Source organism: Dasypus novemcinctus, chromosome 7, assembly GCF_030445035.2.
Source record: "Dasypus novemcinctus isolate mDasNov1 chromosome 7, mDasNov1.1.hap2, whole genome shotgun sequence".
NCBI classification, from domain to species: Eukaryota; Metazoa; Chordata; class Mammalia; order Cingulata; family Dasypodidae; genus Dasypus; species Dasypus novemcinctus.
In genome coordinates, this window is record NC_080679.1 from 133,128,948 (window position 1) to 133,143,363 (window position 14,416).

At 44.3% G+C, this 14,416-nt stretch overlaps 1 pseudogene; it reads left to right on the top strand.

The window, feature by feature from the left end:
- Nucleotides 1-4,948: 4,948 nt before the first annotated feature.
- LOC101446798 (CCR4-NOT transcription complex subunit 7 pseudogene) lies at nucleotides 4,949-5,800 on the top strand (annotated as a pseudogene).
- Nucleotides 5,801-14,416: the final 8,616 nt, after the last annotated feature.

Below are 14,416 nucleotides of genomic sequence, written 5' to 3' on the forward strand. Positions count from 1 at the left end.
TGAGTGTCCAATTATATCAGATACACCAAGGGTAGGGACTCAATCTGAGTCACTCTTTACAGACCTGGTTGAATCAAAAAGCCCTCCAAGCAATCTTAACAGGTAATCTAATCAAAGGCCCCCCCAACTGAATTTAATATGGTCACAGAGTATCACACCCAGAGGAATAGTTTACAAACAATCTTTCTTTTGGAGATTCATATATAATGTCAAATTGCAACATACTTCTTATACCAACCTTTGACCATTCAGAAATATGGCAAATTGAATCCTGCACCCCAATAGAAGTCACATTCTTAAACTTAATCTGTGTTCCTATGGATGTAATCCCATTTGTATATAGGACCATTTGAAGATGGATTATCAGTTAAGGTGTGACTCCTTTGTGACTAGATCTTCTAAAATGCTATTAGATGTGGCTGGACTGAATCCTACTGGGTCTTATTTCATATTACTGGGGACCATATAAAAAGAAGTCAAAACACTAGAAGCCAGAAGTCAGAGAAAGCCACAAGGAGAAGAGTCAAAATCCATAAATCACTAGAAACCAAAAGTGTACACCCAAGGAGAGAGAAGTCTTGAGGTAACAGGGGGCTTCTAAGGACTGCAATCTAAGGATTGCAGCAAGCCAGTGCCAGAATGCTACACACTCCTGGAGTAAAGTACAGCCTCACTGATGCCTTGATTTTGAACTTCCAGTATCTCAAACCATGAGCCAATAAATTCCTGTTTTTAAGCCAACCTACTATGTGGTATTTGTCATAGCAGCTGTGACAGACTAAGACAAGAACACTTACCAGTTGTTCTTGTGAGGAGCGAAGGAGAAAGTAACTTCAAAATAGCAACACAAGACTTATCTGTACATGGGCACCCTCCGAGCTCAGCCCACTCCTCTTTGGCCCACCTTCACACTACATAGAAGGCAAGATGACACTGAACAGACAATTCCAGGGCCTCTTCCGCTGTCTCTCATACTTTCTCTGGGTGCTATGTGAACTGCAGAAGTCCTTCCCAGCTGAGCCGAGACATCCTGGCACTTTGGAGCTCTTTCTAATCATCCCCAAATGCCTGAGGCTGGCAGCTTCCAAGGCCTGTCAGCGGTGGGCCTGCTTAATTACCAGTGGGCAGCACTTGCCCAGCAGGCCTGTGCATTCCATGGCCCAGAGGGAGGAAGCAGCCCGGGTCTGTTAATAAAGACAGAATTGTCAGCCCTGCAGGAGCCAGACTGGCAGAGTTCAGAACTCCAGAGCCTATTGCACAAAACACCATTTTCCCTTGAAATTGAATTAGCCTCTAAGTTTTTCTTCTTGGTACTCTAAAGTCTCTTACCTCCTCCTGTGGGCTCTCCTTCCCCCACCCAAGACCACAAAGCACACTTCTGATTAACAGCTAGCTGCCGGGTGCTACCCTGAAAAGAAGTTTTTCCTTGAAGATCATAAATATGCCAATCAAAACCGACCCAGAAGCCAACTTGAGAGGGCTCCCACTAGCAGAAGATGGGACAATTCAAGCATCAAAGAGAATAAGCACCCTAATGGTTGAAACATATTAAATATATAATGCCCATGAGTTTAAAAACATCCATGACTGGATATAGAGCAAATGGAAACTGTGTCCTAACTTTGCAAATTTCCAAAAATCTAAAACTATTCTAAGATAAAAACTTTGCTTTAAAAAAGAAAAAATGGAAACATATATATAGCCAAATGTAAAATTATGTATTAAAGTGATAGTAGATATTCAACTTTAAGTTAGAACATATTCCTAAGGAGGAATATAGATCTAAGGGATGAAGCCATGGTGCCTAATCTATATTCATTCATTCATTCATTCATTCATTCATTCATTCATTTACTTATACATGCAAAAATGTCAACTGAGTATCTGCTACATGTCAGTCTCTATCCTAGGGGATCAGATACATCTGTAGTTTAAAAAATTTTTTAAAGAGAGATAGAACTACCTTCTGTTATGTATATGCAATTATATCGTGTATATCAGAACCAATATCACTAGATATTTACCAAATGCATACCATATGGCTGGTATCTGTATATTTTATATGATGTTTTAGTTTGCCAAAAGTTGCCAATGCAAAGTACCAGAAATGTGTTGGCTTTTATAAGGAGATTTATTTGAGGGTAAAAGCTTACAGTTCTGAGGCCATGAAATGCCCAAATCAAGGTATCAGCAGAGATACTTTCTATGGAGGCCATGCCGGGTGACAAGGCAAGAGGCTACCGTCTCTGCTGCACTCCCTGCCTCTCCCTTCAGCATCTACCGTCTCCTGGAGTTCAGCTGTGGGCATCGGGCTTGTCTCTTTTCAGGACCACCTCCCTCAGCCTCTCAGGGCTTATCTGCCTTTCTGCAGCTGTGGACAAGCCCGGAGCCCTTCCTCCCACATGGCTGAACCAAATATGGCAGAGCTCCCTTTTCCTCTGTGTGTGTCCATTTATATCAGACATGACCCAACCCGATTCACGTCTCACTGACGTAGCCCAATCAAAAGGGTCTCACATCCCACAGGAAATGGATCAGTTCGGAAACATCATCTTTCTCTCTTGGGGATTCGTAAAAGAATTTCAAACTGTCACGTATGGCTATTGAACACTTTGTGAGAAGTGATCTACCAAGATGGTCTCATTCAATCCTCACCAATTTTGTGAACCAATTTTAATCCCAGAAGAATCACTAAGGCTTTCAGAGGTTATGCAACTTGACCAAAGCCATATGGTTAATCAGCCTTGGAAGTTAAAATATGAAATCAGGAGGGCCTCGAATGGCCTAACCATAATCTCCCTTTCCCACTCTGCTCCTACAGATAAGGCTCCTTAGCCAACAACCCTCCATATCAAATGGACCAAATGCATTCTCCACACTAGTGGATTCAGTTCCCTGCCAGCCCACAGAATTATTCAAATAAGCCTATCACACGCACACGCACAGGAACCAGGGGGCACCTCACCCTCTTGTTGCTACAAAGCCCACCTCTCAATGCCTATGTTTGTTCACTCTGTTTCCAAGTACAACTCCTGTATGGCCCTGCAAGGCATGTGGCATCCTTTTTCCCAGGCTGTGAGTGTAAGTGACAAATAAACCACTGCCAATCTCATCTGTCCATTGTCAAGTGTCATGTGTTCAGTCCATAATGCTAGGGTGAAGATCCTTCTTTCAGCAATGGAGTGAAACAGAGACAATCAAAATACTTAACTTTGTCAAAGTCTGGATGTGTAATTTCCAGTGATGTGTGGAAAGGAGAGTGCCAACAGTAGCTATGCAACTTACTTGTAAACACATTGATGGGATTTCACAGCAGAGAGATAACAAGAAAAGCCCTTATAGAAAAATATTTTTAGCAGGTTGCATCTGGTCTCTCTAGGTTGTATAATATAAATAAACCTGGGGTTATGAATTTATGGGGCATATCTGACTAAAGAATGAAATTCAACCTCAATGAATAATGAAATACATACACTAAGAATCCCAGAATCTAAGTTACTTTCTTTTTTGCTGACTTATACCACACACATCATTAGATATCATCTGTTACTCTGAAACCTAACATGCCCTAGTGCAGTAAAAAGGAATTATTTTGAAAGCTGCATTTGGTGGCTCAGATTCCTTGAAAAGACTGGATCTGTGTCTACTACTGTTTGCTTGTATCTTCCTCCTACTAATTAGTAAACTTTGGAATTGTTTAAGATTTTAAACATCTATGAGATTGTGGAGCAGGCGTAACTCAGTTGATTGAGAATCTGCTTCACATGTATGAGGTCCCAGTACCTCCTAAAAAAAAATCTATGAGTTTATAATATTCACGAAAAATGTCCATTTGTTCTCTTAGGAAGCTGCTAGGGCAGCAGCTCATTTTTCTACAAATTGATAAACAAAGGAAATAAGCATGCAATTTTCTGTCTTTCCTGCACAAATTATATCTTAGGGTAAGTAATTTTTTATAAGGGACATCTCTTTTTATTAAAGAGCTCCAGCTAATAAATGCAAAAGGATTGAAAGAAATTTAAGAACACCATTTGCAACTAACTCCTAATGAAATAATGGCTATAGGTAATGACTATCAATGGGTGCTGAAATCATTAGGTGAAAAGATGATAAGGAGCATTATGAAAGATGGCTCAGGCCGACAGCGTGAGCGCACGCAGCCACCCATCAGTAAAAGCAGAGCACCCACACACCATGGACCTTCTAATGGGATCCCATAGGAAATGCCCAAAGCAAAGGAACCTGAACCAAATTGAGCCTCTTGATCTAACTGCAAGTTTACAGGAAATATGAGAGCTGGAATAACATCTTTAAAAACAGCAGGATGAAACAAGTCAAGTCACGAGGATGGAAGTCCTACAGGAGCAGGGAAGATTAAAAGAAACATAAGAGATATTTCAGCAAAATGCAACAAGCTGACCGTATCTGGGTCCTGATTCAAGCTAATCAGCTATAAGGAGACATTGTTAAGACAATTGGGGAAACCTGAACACATTTTGATATTAAGAAATAATTGCTCATTTTAAAGATTGATTTTGGTATTATGATTATGCATAAAATGTGGGTTAGAGGTTCACATGAAATTATTTATTGCCAACATAATTTGACATATAGAATTTGAGTTATAATACTCAAGAAGGGAATGGTAGAAAAGTGACTTGTCATGTATAATGAGGACATGAGGATTTCCAGTCTCTCTTTCCTTGGTATATTTGGAATTTTCCATAGTAAAAGATTAAAGTCAGCTCCAGTTTCCCTTTCCCCTTTCAGGGTGAGAGGTGTCTGTGGGGCACCTACCACCACCACAGGCTGTCTCTACAGCAAGGAGAAAGAGCATGAGCTTGGCAAAACAAGTGCACAAATGAAGAATGAAGTATTAAATGAAATAAATCTCCACGCAAGTATAGCATTTTGATGTTTGGCATCTAGCCTTCCTTGTGCCCTCACTATGCCAGGAGCATCTCTAGATCATAGCTAAAGATCTATGAAGCTTGGGCTTGCTTCCTAGGTGAAGAGATGAAGAAAATTCATCAAGATATCTGAAAATAAATTGTATTGCTATGGACCCCGAGCTTCCAGGTGTGGCTGCAAAGCCCTCTGCAGAATTCGGGAGCAGTTCTGAATATTAGTATCAGCTCTTGAGATGTAATGTAGACTTGTAAAATACAATTCAGCTAGGACCAGCATTTATGAAGGAGCAAGGAGAAAACCCTACAGGAACATCTACATGGCAATTTAATTTTAAATTTAATTTGATGGAGGAGAGGTCTTCCCAGGACTCTGTAAAGCTACTAACAACATCTGGCATCCAGTTTAAAAAACATGAGGAAGCAAGTGGTCTGTGAAAGGGTGAAACGATTATCGTTTCCTTGTGGTTATGACTATGGCCATTCAATCAAAATCCTGACCAACTCTAACTTGCCTGAAGAAGAACTTGACTTCTTTGAGATCCTTTGGCTGTTTGTTCCTGTCATGTAGGACGTGACGTACCTTGTGAAGAGCTGCAAAAATCTCAAAGGTGGTCGCAGGAAGTTCCAGGCAGTTAGAGCTGGAGGAGATAGGACCACATCTGGCAGGATCGGATTCAGGGCTTACAGGAGTGGCTTCTTTCAAAATGGGAGAAATGTTCTTTGAAGACTACTTTGATGATGCCAAATAGTGTGGTCGTTGCTATGGTCTTGGTTCTGGCTCATCCGACATATATCATGGCACAGGGAATGCAGATGAAGAGAAAGCCAACAAGCAGTCATTCCATGACAGAGCTACTTTATTTTGTTTTATTGTTTTAGCTCCTGGTTGAATCCCTTCAGCAAAAGATAAACTTTTTTATTCTTTCATAGCCCTTCCTATTTGTCTGATTTTCAGTACTAAGTATGACCATTCCTATCTCAGATCTTAATAAATAGAAAAGCATTCAGATTAAATTTGGCTGTAACTTAATATATTTCTTAACAAGCATGTGCAACAGAAATAGAAAATATTGAAAATTTTTATCGCCCTTACGTACATGGGATTGGTTTGTTTTCCCCTTTCCTAAATTGGCTAGCACTAATTGTAATTTATTTCCCTGTCTTGTGTCTGCCCCTTCCTTTCTGCAGGAGTTTTAGCAGACTTGAGATTGTGGACCATCAATTTTGCACCTTAGAGTGTGACTCTGACTCAAGTCCTCTGTTTTATGAGAAATTTTGGTTTTTCTTGCTCTTAGTTGAAAAAATGAACTTCTGCCAACATACACAGTATTTACTTGTTTTTGAACCATGGAATATAGCACAATTCATTGTGAAAATGGTTGATTCAGCAAGACTAACATTAAAAAGACAAAAGAAACTACTAAGGAGTTCCCATACAGTGTTTAATCTTCCAAGCACATCTAGTATCTGTCAGTCTCTAACTGGCATATGTAGGTTGCTCTGTGATTGAAGAATTTTTCAAACCAGCCTTACACCTTTCAGGAAAAAAAAAATTTCTTGTGACTGGATTTTGAGTATCTGCCAGGGAACTGGTACCCAAGATGTTGAAGTGCAGTTGTTTATAATAGTGCACTTCCTTTGATGTGCTTCTTTTTTATTCCATCACTGTTTACCCTTATTTTTTTTCTAATTTTATAGCCATATTTATGATGCTCTTGAGTTGTTGATGCCAAGAATCAATTTCATTAAAATCCAAAGGTAGCAAATTCTTAGGTATGTTTTGTACTAAACTAAATTAGAAGACAAAAATCGTGTTTTCATCATTGCCACAAAGATAAATATTTGATAGATTTGGTGCAAAACAACAAAATATATAGTAAAGTTACCTGAGGAGTGTAAAGTTTTTTTTATTTTTTTGTGTACATCTTTGCAACGTATATATTGACCAAAGAAATGGAAATATTTAACCATGCAGAGTGTGTAACCAGACCACAGCACATGTAGGAAGACTTTTTGGTAATCATTAGCTCTATCCTGAAATAACAGACTACAAGTTATGAGGTGTGTCATCTATACTTCAATCAGTAACATCAGTAAATCTCCAAATGATAGCCACATTGGTTGTACGTTCCTCGCACATTCTTTATTCATCATATTACAATGCGGTGAACGGGTGGTCTTTTCTAAACAAAACATTATCTGCAAAACAGAGTATTGTTGGTTTTTAAAACTTTTATAAGCAAAGGTTTCAGAAATGTTTATTTAAAAAAGATTAAGATTAAAGCCATTTTAAAAATGCAGAAATAGTGAAGAAAGGATTAAAATATGCTAATTATTGTCCTTGGTGTCTGAAGACACACCAGGGGCTCTCCCCACTCCAAAGAACACCCACTCTTACAGCCTGAGCACCATGATTAACTCCAGCTTCTGCACAAAACATGGCCAGGGCTTGCTAGTCAACCACTGGGCAGTTCTCACTTCATAGGACATGGCAGCCATTTCTTCAATTTCTCATAGTGATCAGTACCTCACTAGAGATGATGGAAGTGATGAAATGCATCCAATAAATAGCCTAAGGGGATCAGCTAGTTTGTAATGAATGAAAGCACAGAAGTCAGAAAAGTTTGGGATGTGATGGTATGGCATTGATGGAATGGGATGTTTTGCAATGGGCTGGATGGAATGGTTTGATATGGGATGGTGTGGAATGGAGTGAAATGATAACTTAAGCTTTACTTAAGGGAGTGGTGAAAAGACAGAATGATAAAAAAGTAATAGGTATCTCAAAAGAGATGACTGATTCAAGAGAGATTATTTAAAAGCAACTAGGAAATTATATCAGATGACTGAAAACTAGCTAATCAAATTATCAATAAATAATAAATCAAATTATCCTTAACTGTTTGCTTTGAGTCCCAAAAGACTAATTACAACTTCCCAATTACCATGATCAGAAATGTATTTGCCCTTACTTCCCAATCCCCATTAACCTACTACAGAATTCTGAAATGTGGTTCCCAAGGGAAAGCAGTTTTGACTATCTTTTACCTCAAAGCTCTCCCTCCCACCAGGTACAGATGGAAGAGTGGCCTCTCCTGGGAGCAAAGACACATGGAAGTGGCCAGACCCTGAGAGGGATGTAAGCATCTGAAATGTTTTTCAGGGTTTTCTGGATTAAAGATGGTCACAACCTTTCACACTCCTGTTGAGAAATGAAGCATTTGTTCCATCCCCTTGAATTGGGGGGGTGGGGGGGGAGGGTTGGGGGGAGGGGCTGTGACTGTTTTTGGCAATAGAAGGTGGCAGAAGTGACTGTGCTGGTCCACAGGCCCATAGTTTGAGATTGTCAAATGTGACCCCTTGTCTCTTAGAACACAGTCTGTCTTAGTTTCCCAGCTGCTAAAACAAATACCATACAATGGGTTGGCTTAAACAATAGGAATTTATTGGCTCATGACTTTGAGACTGGGAGAAGTCCAAAATCAGGGTGATGCTTTCTCCCCAGGGATGGTGGCATTCTGGGCCTGGCTGGCAGAGATCCTTGGTCCCTGGCTTATTTGTCACATGGCCATGCACATGGCAATATCTTCTCCTTTCTCCTCTGGGTTCCATTGTCTTCTGTCTTCTTTCCATGACTTTCTCTATATATACTGAATTTCATTTTGCTTACAAAGGACTCCAGTAATCTGGATTAAAGTCCAACCTGATCCAGTTGGGCCACACTTCAACTGAGGTAAACCTCAAGATATCTTATTTACAATGGGTCTACCACACCCGCCAGAATGAAGACCGAGATCAAGAACTTGCCCAAACTGGGGTTCACAATTCAATCCACCACATGTTCTTTGAAGCCTTGAGTTGTCATGTAAGAAGTTCTACTACCTTGCTAGAGAAACCACCTGGAGAGGCCCTGAAATGCCACTGAAAGGGAGAGACAGTTGAACCCCGTCTTTAAGCTTCCCCCCTCTACACCTCCACCAGGGCAGCAGGCACGTGAGTGAGGCTGTCTTGGAACTCCTTTTTTTTCTTCTTTTTTTTAAAGATTTACTTATTTATTTATTTCTCTCCCCTTCTTCCGTCCCCCCAGTTGTCTGTTCTCTCTGTCTATTTGCTGCGTCTTCTTTGTCCGCTTGTCAGCAGCACAGGAATCTGTGTTTCTTTTTGTTGCGTCATCTTGTTGTGTCAGCTCTCTGTGTGGGTGGTGCCATTCTTAGGCAGGCTGCACTTTCTTTCACGCTGGGCGGCTCTCCTTACAGGGCGCACTCCTTGTGCGTGGGGCTCCCTTACACGGGGACACCCACAGGGCACTCCTTGCACGCATCAGCACTGCGCGTGGGCCAGCTCCACATGGGTCAAGGAGACCCGGCGTTTGAACCGCGGACCTCCCATGTGGTAGACGGATGCCCTAACCACTGGGCCAAGTCCGCTTCCCTGTCTTGGAACTTCTGAACTAACCAACTACCAGCTGAACAACTACTGAGTAACCCCAGCCAACGCCACATGGAGCAAAAGAATCATCAACTAAGCCCTGTCCAAATTCTTGACCTGCAGATCTTGAGTATAATGAAAAGAGAGCTACATTAAGTCACTAAATTTGGGCAGCTTCTCACGCAATAGATCATGGAAACAAATAATGTTCTCTCAACACATGGTACAGAGCCAGTGGCTCCCCACCAAGGCACATGAGCAGTAGGGTTTGGTATGCCTTGCTTTTTGTGTGGCTCAATCTTGGGACCAGGAATCCGGACTGGGACATGGGGAAGTCAAGACGAAGGACACACAAGCACTCTGGGCTGCTTACCCACAGTCCTGCCTCCTTGGCACTGAGTCTGAGCCCTTATATGAGAAGTCACAGTTGTGAGGCAGGGTTTTGTCACTCCCCTACCTACCAGGAGACTGAGAGACAAAGGAAATCTCCAAAGAAAGAAAAAAGACAAAGGCAAGAAACCAGTGCTTGGAGATAACCCTGCTGAGTGACAGGGCAAAGTGCTTTGGTTCTCTGAGCAAGTTTCCCCTTCTCGACAAAAACAATAATTATAATGATAACAATAGCTGCTGTCTTTGAGCTCTTACTATGTGGGAAACCCTACCCAGGCACTAATGTGTGTTGCACTTTCTCACAGCATCCCTAGGATTTCTACCTTACAAAGCAGAAGGAACCATGGGCCTCTCACTTTGAAACAGCACAGCCAAGGGGGTAAAATACGTGGGCACTGGAACTGGAGAGACCAAATTTGAAAACCAGCTCTACTGCTTATTCAACTTTGCAAACCTCAGTGTGCTCATCTCTAAAATGAGGCTAATAAGTCTTACCCCTCAGGATGGAGGTAAGGGTGCCATGTCCTGATGTACAGACAGTCCAGGCACAACACAGGCTTTCCTTATCCCCTTCCTTAACTTATCCCCTTCTTATCCCCTTATCCCCTTCCTTAAACTCGCTGCTTATCCCCTTCCTTAAACTCGCTGACAAAATCCTCCAACATTTCCAGGTTGGATTTTATAATTTAGGAAAAAAGCATGATGCTCCATATGTTGTTTTAATTTTGTTTTCAATCCAGGAAATCCTAAGGGAGCAGTAAAACTCCAATTGCTTTAAGCAAGCCGGTCCTCCCCGGCCCATGAACTCGGCAGAGCCCAGTGTGCAGAGCGCAGGTTTCTGTGGTCTGTGGGAGGGAAGAGCCAGTGGAGGCTCTGGACTGAGGGAGAGCTGCCCGGCTCCACCACTGTGAGATGAAAGGAAACTCCTTGCACATCTCTCAGCCTCAGTTTCCCCAGCTGTGAAGTGCTTCCAAAGTTGTGAAGATGAAATGAAATTAAATGGTAGGACATTCTAGGTGCTAATTAAAGAGCAGCTGTCATTATCACATCTTCTGCAAGAGGACTTGCTGGGCCTGGGATATGTAGAAAGATCCATCTGGTGTCTCTGTGGAGGCAAAGTAAATGAGAGCTGTAAGGGTCTGTTCACCTCTTGGCACCAGAAACAGCTGCCCTGCAGGACTGATTCAGCAGGAAGCAAACGAGGGGACTGATATGCTTCTGTGCTCACCTGCTATTCCCCTCCGCAGGCACCAAGCTTTCAGAAGGGACATCAGGCCCTTCTCACTATGCATCTCATAAGTCAGCTGGGAAAAGGCTACAGCAGAGAGACTGAGCAGCTGGGATAAGGGCCTGGTAGAGGGAAGAAGAGGGCTGATCCATCATTCCAGGCTCTTATCACTGACAACATTTACTCCAGTTCCCACCAGGGCCTGCATCTCACACCTGCCTAAGGACAAAACCCTTCAGAGGTGGAAGAGGCCTGGCAGAGGTGGTCCTATGAGGGGGCTGGCTCAGTGAGCCTGCGGTCCTGAAGGGACCTTGAAGAGAGACTCAAACAAGCCAGGAGGGGACAGAATTCTTGCCCTCGGAGAGAAGTCCCAGCCCAATTCCTAGTCCTTGTATATTCAGTAAGGGGGAAATGTCTTCTGTATTTACAACCCTGGCTGCATCTTAATGGGGGGTGGGAGTGCTGCTCCTTGGACAGCCCAGTGAGATGAGGAAGAGAATGTGGAGGGTGGGGTGAAGCCATGGAGCAGTGACGGCTCTCCATGATGGAGGGAGGTCGTGTGAACTGGACAAAAAGGGAAGAACAGGAGGGAAGAGAGTAAGTCTGGGCTCTACAAGGCAATGTGCCAATGAGAGGAGCCCTCTGTGGTTACAGATGGGCTGGGCCAGCCAAGAAGGACGTTCAGAATCAGAAATGTCCAGTAAGGAAGTTTAGTTAATTTGCTGAGGGTTGTGATGAAAGCTCTCACCTCTGCCTTCTCCATGTCCACCTTCCAGGAGGTTACATTGCTCTCAAATGCTATCAGGACAGTGGATCCTTCCATGGAACTCAGAGAAGTGTGGCTTTTCTCCTCTGGCCCAGGAGTGCCATGCAGAGGTGTTCAATAAGACCCAGGGCTCAGGCCAGAGGAGACCAGGAGAGAATGGGGCCCAGGGAAATCACCGAAGTCCTGGGGAGTGACCCCAAGTTGAGAGTTTGGGCTCATTTATTTTGATCTCATGCTTTTATCTGTGCTGCACATTCCATTGCACCATTCCATGTAGGAGACATGGTAGTAGAAAAAGGTGGATATTGAGGTCAAGGTCACATGAGGATATGGCTGCTGACCTCCTAACCAAAGGTCAAAGTCTTCCCATTGGTGATAATGTCACCTCTCACCTGGAGGACACAGACACTGCCCATGTCCATGCTTGGAAAGAAGGAAAAGGACCCTGAGAGAAGTAGATGTGGCATACACATGATCCTTCATCCTCATAACACTGTGTAAGCTAAGTTTTATTATCCCCATTTTACAGATAGGGAAACACAGGGTCAGAGAAGCTAAGTAATTAATTGGAAATAGTATGAAAAAGCAGATTTATCTAGCTCCATAGATCATATTCTTTCTACTATATCATCCTATTTTTACTGTGTCATTTTATGTCATCCACTACTACAACTACCACAACTACCATAGCCATCACTACCAACAATGACAACCTCAACCAACATCATCACACCAACACCCAACATTACCACCTCCACCACCAAGTCCATCATCACCACCACCATCAAGATCATCATCACCACCACCAAGACCATCATCACCACCACCATCAGACCATCATCACCACCACCACCAAGACCATCATCACCCTCACCACCAAGACCATCATCACCACCACCACCAAGACCATCATCACCACCACCATTAGATGATCATCACCACCACCACCAAGACCATCATCACCACCACCATTAGACGATCATCACCACCACCACCAAGACCATCATCACCCTCACCACCAAGACCATCATCACCACCACCAAGACCATCATCACCACCACCACCAAGACCATCATCACCACCACCATTAGACGATCGTCACCACCACCACCAAGACCATCATCACCACCACCATTAGACGATCGTCACCACCACCACCAAGACCATGACCATCACCACCATCAGACAATCATCACCACCACCACCAAGACCATCATCACCACCACCAACATCATGACCATCACCACCACCAATATCAATGTCATTACACTAATATCAACACCATCATAACCGTCAACACCATCACCACCAGGACTATCATCAGCACCAACAACAAGAATCACACCAATAATACCACAACCACCATCACCAGCATCACTAATACCACCATCACTGACAAAACCAGCTCATGTATCTCCAACATAATACCTACCACTATAACTACCAGCACCACCAATATCATAATCACTGGTAATACCACCATCACCACCACCATTAGCTCTACCACCACGATCATAACCATCACTACCATCAGTCTCAGTATGCCACAGCTGCTGTAACAAAGTACCTCAGACAGTTGGCTTAAACAACAGGAATTTATGGTCTCACAGTTTTAGAGGCTGGATGTTTAAAATCCAGATGTCAGCAACATCATGTCCCTCTGAAGTCTGAAGCATTCTAGTGGTGGCTTGCCTTCATCACATGGTCATCTGTCTTCTGTGTCCTACTCACTCCTGTACACTGTGTCAAAATGTCCTCTGCTTATAAAGACTATAGTCATATTGGATTAAGGTCCACCCTAACTCAGTTTGCACACCTTAACAAGTGACATCTTCAAAGGTCCTATTTACAAATGGGTTCACATCCACAGGACTGGGGGTCAGGACTTGAGCATGTCTTTGTGTAAGACACCGTTCACCCTATAGTACACAAGAGCCACCAACAATACCCATCACCTCACTCCTGCACCCCTCTACTGGGCCAGGCTGCACCTCCACCCCTGTACCCTCTCCTGGGCCAGGCTGTACCCCACCCCTGCACCCCTCTCCTGGGCCAGGCTGCACCCCACCCCTGCACCCCTCTCCTGCGCCAGGCTGTATCCCTCTCCTAGGCCAGGTTGTACTCCCCCCCTGCACCCCTCTCCTGGGTCAGGCTGTACCCCTCTCCTAGGCCAGACTGCACCCCACTCCTGCACCCCTCTCTAGGCCAGACTGCACCCCACCCCTGCACCCCTCTCCTGCACCAGGCTGTATCCCTCTCCTAGGCCAGGTTGTACTCCCCCCTGCACCCCTCTCCTGGGCCAGGCTGTACCCCACCCCTGCACCCCTCTCCTGGCCAGGCTGCACCCCACCCCTGCACCCTTCTCCGGGCCAGGCTGCACCCCGCCCCTGCACGCCTCTCCTGGGCAGGCTGCACCCCGCCCCTGCGCCCCTCTCCTGGGCAGGCTGCACCCCACCCCTGTGCCCCTCTCCTGGGCAGGCTGCACCCCACCCCTGTGCCCCTCTCCTGGGCAGGCTGCACCCCACCCCTGCGCCCCTCTCCTGGGCAGGCTGCACCCACCCCTGCGCCCCTCTCCTGGCCAGGCTGTACCCCACCCCTGCGCCCCTCTCCTGGCCAGGCTGTACCCCACTCCTGCGCCCCTCTCCTGGGCAGGCTGCACCCCACCTCTACACCCCTCTCCTGGCCAGGCTGCAC